The sequence below is a fragment of the Globicephala melas genome, chromosome 17 (assembly GCF_963455315.2).
Source record: "Globicephala melas chromosome 17, mGloMel1.2, whole genome shotgun sequence".
NCBI classification, from domain to species: Eukaryota; Metazoa; Chordata; class Mammalia; order Artiodactyla; family Delphinidae; genus Globicephala; species Globicephala melas.
This window is the reverse complement of record NC_083330.1, coordinates 78,318,065-78,324,064: the sequence shown is the minus strand read 5'-3', so window position 1 is coordinate 78,324,064 and position 6,000 is coordinate 78,318,065. Positions and strand designations below refer to the sequence as shown.

General features: G+C 63.5%; 1 protein-coding gene across 13 annotated transcripts in view; it reads left to right on the top strand.

Moving 5' to 3' along the window:
* The first annotated feature begins 649 nt into the window (after positions 1 to 649).
* TSNARE1 (t-SNARE domain containing 1) overlaps positions 650 to 6,000 on the top strand; it is a 145,895-nt gene continuing 140,544 nt past the window's right edge. For all 13 annotated transcript variants that reach the window (XR_009559570.1, XM_060287404.1, XM_060287402.1 and 10 more), the window contains exon 1: positions 650 to 746. The gene's annotated coding sequence lies outside the window, so the exon portion shown is untranslated. The remainder of the gene's footprint in view (positions 747 to 6,000) is intronic.

The window sequence follows — 6,000 nt, the reverse complement described above, 5'->3', positions numbered from 1 at the left end:
CTCTGCAGACCCGTCCCCTGAGGGCCCTCCGCGGAAAGGCTTTGGGGTGTGGTGACGATCCCGTCTACTCCCCCGCTGGCACGGACCAAGGCGTGGGGTCCGCAGGGCACGGCCCCTCCCGGCAGTGCTCAGCGGCCGCCCTAGACCCGGGCGCTGGCCCTTGTGCCCTCCGGACCCGAGTCCGGGGCCCGCAAGGCCACTGCGCCGCCGCGGCTCGGCCTCTCAGACCCCTGAGATCCGGTCGGGCCTCTGAGGCGGGGACCGCGCACTCCGCGTCTGTCACCCCCGTTCCACAGATGGGGGTACTGAGGATCGGGGGTGCGAGTAAGCCGGCCACCTACAGGCCCGGTAAGGCGGCGGGAACGGCTCGGCCCAGCCCGGCAGGCCGGGACGGCGCGCCCTCGGTGGCCCTCGAGGGCCGCGGCCCTGGGTAGCCGCGGGGGGCTCCCGCCGGGCGCAGGCTTTCTGGCCCCCTCCGGCCGCCGTCCCAGGCCGTTTCCGCCGCCCGCGCGGGGCACTCTGGGACTTGTAGTCCCAGGGCTCACGCCGTCCTCAGCTCGTCCGCGGCTCGGCGGCCATTGGCTGGCGCGAGGCGTCGGGGCCGACGGGGCGGAAGGGGGGCGGCCTCGAGGCCCTCGCCGGCGCGAGAGAGGCCGTCACGTGATGTTTGGGTGCCGGCTCCGCCCCCCGTACCGCCCCTCCCTCCGAGAAAGCACGGAACGCGCCCGGGAGCCACCGAAGCCCAGGTGAGGCAGCGGCGTGCGGTGGTGCCGGGCCGGCGGGGGCGGGCCGGCGGGGGGAGGCTGGCTTGGCTGGGAGGGGGCGAGGCCGGAGGCGGGGGCGGCGGAGGCCGGGGCCGGGAGGGGCGCCCGGGGCCCGGGGTGGTCGGGGGCGGGGTGGGGCGGGGCCCGCGCGGCGGGAGGGCCTCCGGGAGGGGCGGGACCGCCATGGGAGGGGCGGGGCCGAGGGGCAGGGTCGTGGGAGGGGCAGGGTCTCGGGGGCGGAGCGCTCGCACCGAGGCCCGGGTGCACACCTGTTGGGCGCCAGGGACGCTGCTCATCACCAGCGAGCGGGAGGCAGCCCTTGAGGGAGAGCCGGACACGATGTGCCTCCTCTCCGCTCCTTTCTGCCTTTTCTCTACGTTTGGCTTAAAACGTGCCTCTGGGGCACGGAGGGTAGGGGCCCTCCCTCCCGTCCAGCTTCCAGGTGCCTCTGATCTGTGCTGCCCCCACGGAAGCCCTCCAGGGGCTTCCTGTTGGGAGACTCACGTTTCACTCCTCCTTTGCCCTCTGGGCTCTTTGTGCGCCGTCCAGTGTGGCGGCCACTAGCCAGCGCGGCGCAGGCATGGAACACTCCGGTCATGGCAGAAAATTCTTTGGGTCGAGCTGCTGGACTAGATGGGCCTGCTGCCATTGCAGCCACACCTGGCCTCTTCCTCACCCACCCTCTTCCTGCCCTTGTCTTAGTTCCTGGTGGGATGGCAGCTCACCATCTTTACGGCAGGTCACAGCCCACTTTGCTGACCGCCCTCTCCTACCAGTACCCTGGTTCAGGTCCTTTCTCTTTTCCTTCTCAGCACTTCATGTTTTGTCACTGTCGCTTGTTTGCTTGTTTTCCGCTTTATCTTGGGTCCCCAGGAGGCAGGGATTGGGACTGTTCCTCACTATAGCCCCAGGGTGGACAGTGTCAGGGTGAGGTCCAGGTGAAGTATGTCAGTATTGGAGGGCTTCAGCCTATTAAAATGGTACTTCTGAGTGGTCAGCCTCATATGTTGTAGGTCCTCGGTAGAAACCGGCGCAGCCTGCCCAGGACAGTGCAGGAGCCCAGTTGTGACTGCAGTAGCTGTGGGAGAGTGGCAGTCCGAGAAGGCTTCCTGGAGGAGGCGGAGCTTCCTGGGCCACCTGCACATTTCTCTCCTCCTTTGATTGCTCTGACTGTATCCAGGCTACCTTCTCCGGGCGCTCCTCTGCAGGGCCCTGAGGTGGGCACCTATACACGGGCACTGCCATCTAGGGGTTTGGGGGCTCATGGGCAGATAGGAGTCCTTAAGTCCCCTCCTGCAAGGTGAAGGTCGGGACCCTGTTCCTGCCTACTGCTCCAGCCACACCTTCCACCCACTTGCTTCGTGTGCCCTGCCAGTGCACAAGCCCTTGTTTCCTGCACAGCCCATGTCTTTTCTCATGTCTGTGCCTTCCACTTGGAATGCCTTGTACTCCGGTTCTCTTTGGACGCTTTCCTGTCCCCTTCCTCTCCTGGGTCGGTTCACCCACGTTTATGACCACGGCTCACAGCACACAGCACCTTTCTGTGTTACTGAGAGTTTCGTTGCTCTGACTAGTGTTTGGACTAGTGTTTGGGAGAAGCAAACTGTTGGCCAAGGCTTAGATTTTTTTAATGCGCACAGGCATATCTGTGGCTGTTGGGTTTGTTTTGATTGTGTTATTTGCTACAAATGGAATTTAACCTGGGTGGCTCAGTCCAGCCGTCATTCTTTCTGTTCTTTGAATTGTGATCTGTGCCATGTCTGTAATGACGGACTTGCTGGGCTGTGAAGGTAGGCCGCCTCTCGGATTCCTCTGTTTTCTGCCAGAACGTTCAGCACCGCCTGGCTGCTAAGTGTTTGCTGGACCCCTGAATGGAGGAGTGGGTGACATGAGACTAAGTGAAGCGGGAATGAACAGCGGCAGACCCGAGGGAGGCAGGTGAGGTATGGATTTGGTGCTGGTCCCAGGAGGGCCAGCCTGTGCCGCGCTGAGAGTCACTTGAAGAGCAGCCGAGACAGGGCTGTGGGGAGCAGGGACCAGGGGTCTGACGTCTGGGGTCTGGGCCGGACCACACGAGGGGTCTGTGGCTAGAGGTGTGCGCCCCCTCCCAGCCCGCAGAGTCCAGGCTGTCGGCCCCTGGGCTCCGTATCGTGTGGCTGGGTCCACGATGGTGGTAGCAGTGCCGTGGACCTTTCCCTGGCGTGATTGCTGGCTGGGGAGAGCGGGGTCTTCCTGGGAACCGGCGCGGCAGGCTGCACACAGTCCCAGCAGCCCTGCGCTCCCGCCTCCAGGAGAGGGCAGCCCGCCCCGAGGTGGACGCAGGAGAGCAGACCAGGCAGTCGTGCTGACCCTGTGAGCCCCCATCTCGGAGCTCCCAGTCGATAAAGTTTTATTGTTTTCTTTACGTGGTTTGATGGAAGACTGTCTCATTTTCTGCCTCTTGATGTCCCCCATGGGAAGGATGGGGACCCAGCCCTGACTGCGTCAGCATCCTGGTACGAACAGTGAAATCCTGCGGACACAGCGTGGCTGAGTCTCAGCTGTGGGGTCCTGAGTCGCGTTCCTCATTAGCACGTCCCCGCCCTCTGTCCTTTCTGATCCCGCAGCCACCGGGAGGTGGTGGCATCCGCGCCATCGCAGAGACACAGGCGCTGAAGCTCTGGGAGGGGCTGTGGAGTCAGGGGGTGCCCGGGAGGCTGGTGCAGCTGCTCCTCTTCTGAGCAGCCCTCCGGCTCCAGAGACTGCTCTCTGGCCTGCGTTTGAGGTGGGTTAGCGGGAACCCAGGAGAACTGGCCATCGTCAGCCTTTTGTATCATCATCGTGATAGTCAGCACCGTTTATGGACCTAGCACCTGCTAGGTTCCTCATATTCCTAAGATCAGCACACTTTCCGGGCTGAGTAACTTACACGGAGTCACAGGCGCGTAAGTGAGCGGCCAGGATTTGCCTCCAGCACTCTGGCTCCAGAGCCCGCCCAGCTCTGCTGCCCCGCCCGCCCAGCCTTCCTGCTCTGCTGCTTCCTGCGAGGACCAGATTGGAAGATGCCACCGCCCCAGAGGATGCCTTTTGAGTTGGAGAACGACTTTGGTAGTGGTGATGATTATACTAATAAAGACTTTATCCTGACTTTCCCTCCGTATTGAACTGATGTTCTAAAGGAGTGCCTGGCACGGGTCGAGGGCGTCAGGGAGTCCAGCTCTGGAAGTGTGGTATCTCTCGTCGGGGGCGGGGGGGTCGCGGCTGGGCTGGAACTTGGAATTCTTGTTCCCAGTGTGGCCGGATGAAAGGGGGTTACAGTGAGCCCACCATTGGCCATGGCTCCTCTCTGGGACCTGTGGAAAGGAGTCAGGTCCTTAGGGCTTTGGGACCAGGTGCCATGCTCGGGCACCTGTCTGTCCACGTCTGTCCTACTGTTGCCCGAGCCAGACCCTGGATGTGGTCGCGGGGTCACAGGCTGCGCCTGCACCAACTAGGAAGCTGGATGTTAGGGGTGCGGGGTGGTGGGGAAGGAGGGCGGTGGGATGTTTTCTGGGGAAGACAGGGGGCAGGCACCCCGGGGGATGGCAGGGGCATCAGAGCTCTGTTCAGGGAGTCGGCGCCAGACAGAGCCGGCCAGGGGCAGCCCCCCCGCCTTCCGCCCCAGACACCGCTGGCTGGCTGCCCTCCACCGGGAGCCATGATCTGTTCCTGCCAAGTATTCGGAAAGGGACACAGTTTTACACCGGCAGCCCGGAATCAACCTCTCCCACGTGAACTCGGCACAGCAGCCCCCTTCCCGGGCCTGGCTGCCCTCTCAGCACAGGCTTTCGGTGGCGGTACCACCGAGGAGCTGGATCCCCGCCTCGGGTCTGCCCTCCTTCCCCGCTACGGCCTCGCCCACAGCCAGGGTGCTAATGAGCCTGGGCAGGTGGGAGACGGGCCTGGGCTTGGGAGGTGGGTCGGTTCTGTGTCTTCCGGGTCCAGGGTCCGGAAAGCCTTCAGTCGCAGGGCGGACGTCTGGCTGGTCCGCAGCCTCCAGCCTGGACCCCATAATCCCCTCTCAGTGTCCTGGCTCTTCTGGCCCGGGGGCCGCTCTGGCGTGTCTCCCCGGCTGACATGTCTTAGGGCGCCCATCTGCAGCATCAGGCCGCCTCCGCCCTCGGCCTTTGCAGCTCTCACGGTGTGACCTGAATGTCTCCCCAGCGTCTGGTCCACCTGCTGGGCCGACTTCTCGGCTGCCCAAGGCTGCCCTCTGGGATCAGCTTGGCTGCCCCTCTGGCTGGAATGGCCGGGCGCCAGCGCCCCAGGGGACGTCCTCCGACTGGTCAAGGCTCAGGTCTGTGCTGCCGTGTGGAAGCCTGGCCCGTCCTCGGGGGCCTGGCCCAGGGCAGGGGAGGGGCTGCAGACTGATGGAAAGCCTTGCGTGGCTGCTTCCTCGTTTCCTTGTGGTCATTTGGTGTCGGGCTCCCCGTGTACTCTCCAGGGCCAGGACCCTGTCTGTCTCTGTGGCCCAGCACAGGAAGAGCGCACAGTAGGTGCTCGATAAATGCTCATGTAAGCACAAGCTAGCTATTGGAAAGGGGTATTTCTCAGCTCTTTCAGCTGGTTTCTGGGCATCTGCCGTGCCAGGGGCCACCTGCATCTAAGGTGGGCCAGCCGTGAGCAGGTGCTTCACATGTATGTCCTGGCTCCTCGGAGCTGAAGGGAGGTGGCAGCTTGCAGAGGGTGGGTTGTAGCTTGCAGGGGGCGGAGCTGTGTGGGGATGAGTCTTCCAGGGCCCTGCAGGTGGGTGGCACGTGGAACATGCTGTAGGGACCCTGAGGAGCGGGGCTGCAGCTCCGAGTGGAGGATGTGGTGGTTTTGGTGCCACTGGTCAGAGCAGGGAAGCGGGGCAGTCATTTCCTCTTAGACCTCACGAGGTGATGCCTGTTTTCCCAAGGCCACGAAGTGCAGAGCGGGCTGGGCGTAGGACCTGGCGTGTCCAGCCCTAGAACCTGGGCTTTCCCACTCTGCCCCACAGCGTTACCGACCCAGGGTTGTGGAGAGCTGCTGGACCAGTGGCTTGAGGGGGTCCCCGGAACTGGAGGGGCTCTAGTCACCCCAGCTGGCAGCATCCTCTTCCTTTAGCCAGAGCAGCTCTGATCTCATCCATTTCACCTGGACCTTCTGAGGATGATTGTGTTTGAAGGAAGGATTCTGTAGCTGGGAAAAGCTCTAAAGCTGGTTCAGCCCTCATTCTACACCTGGGGAGGCAGGG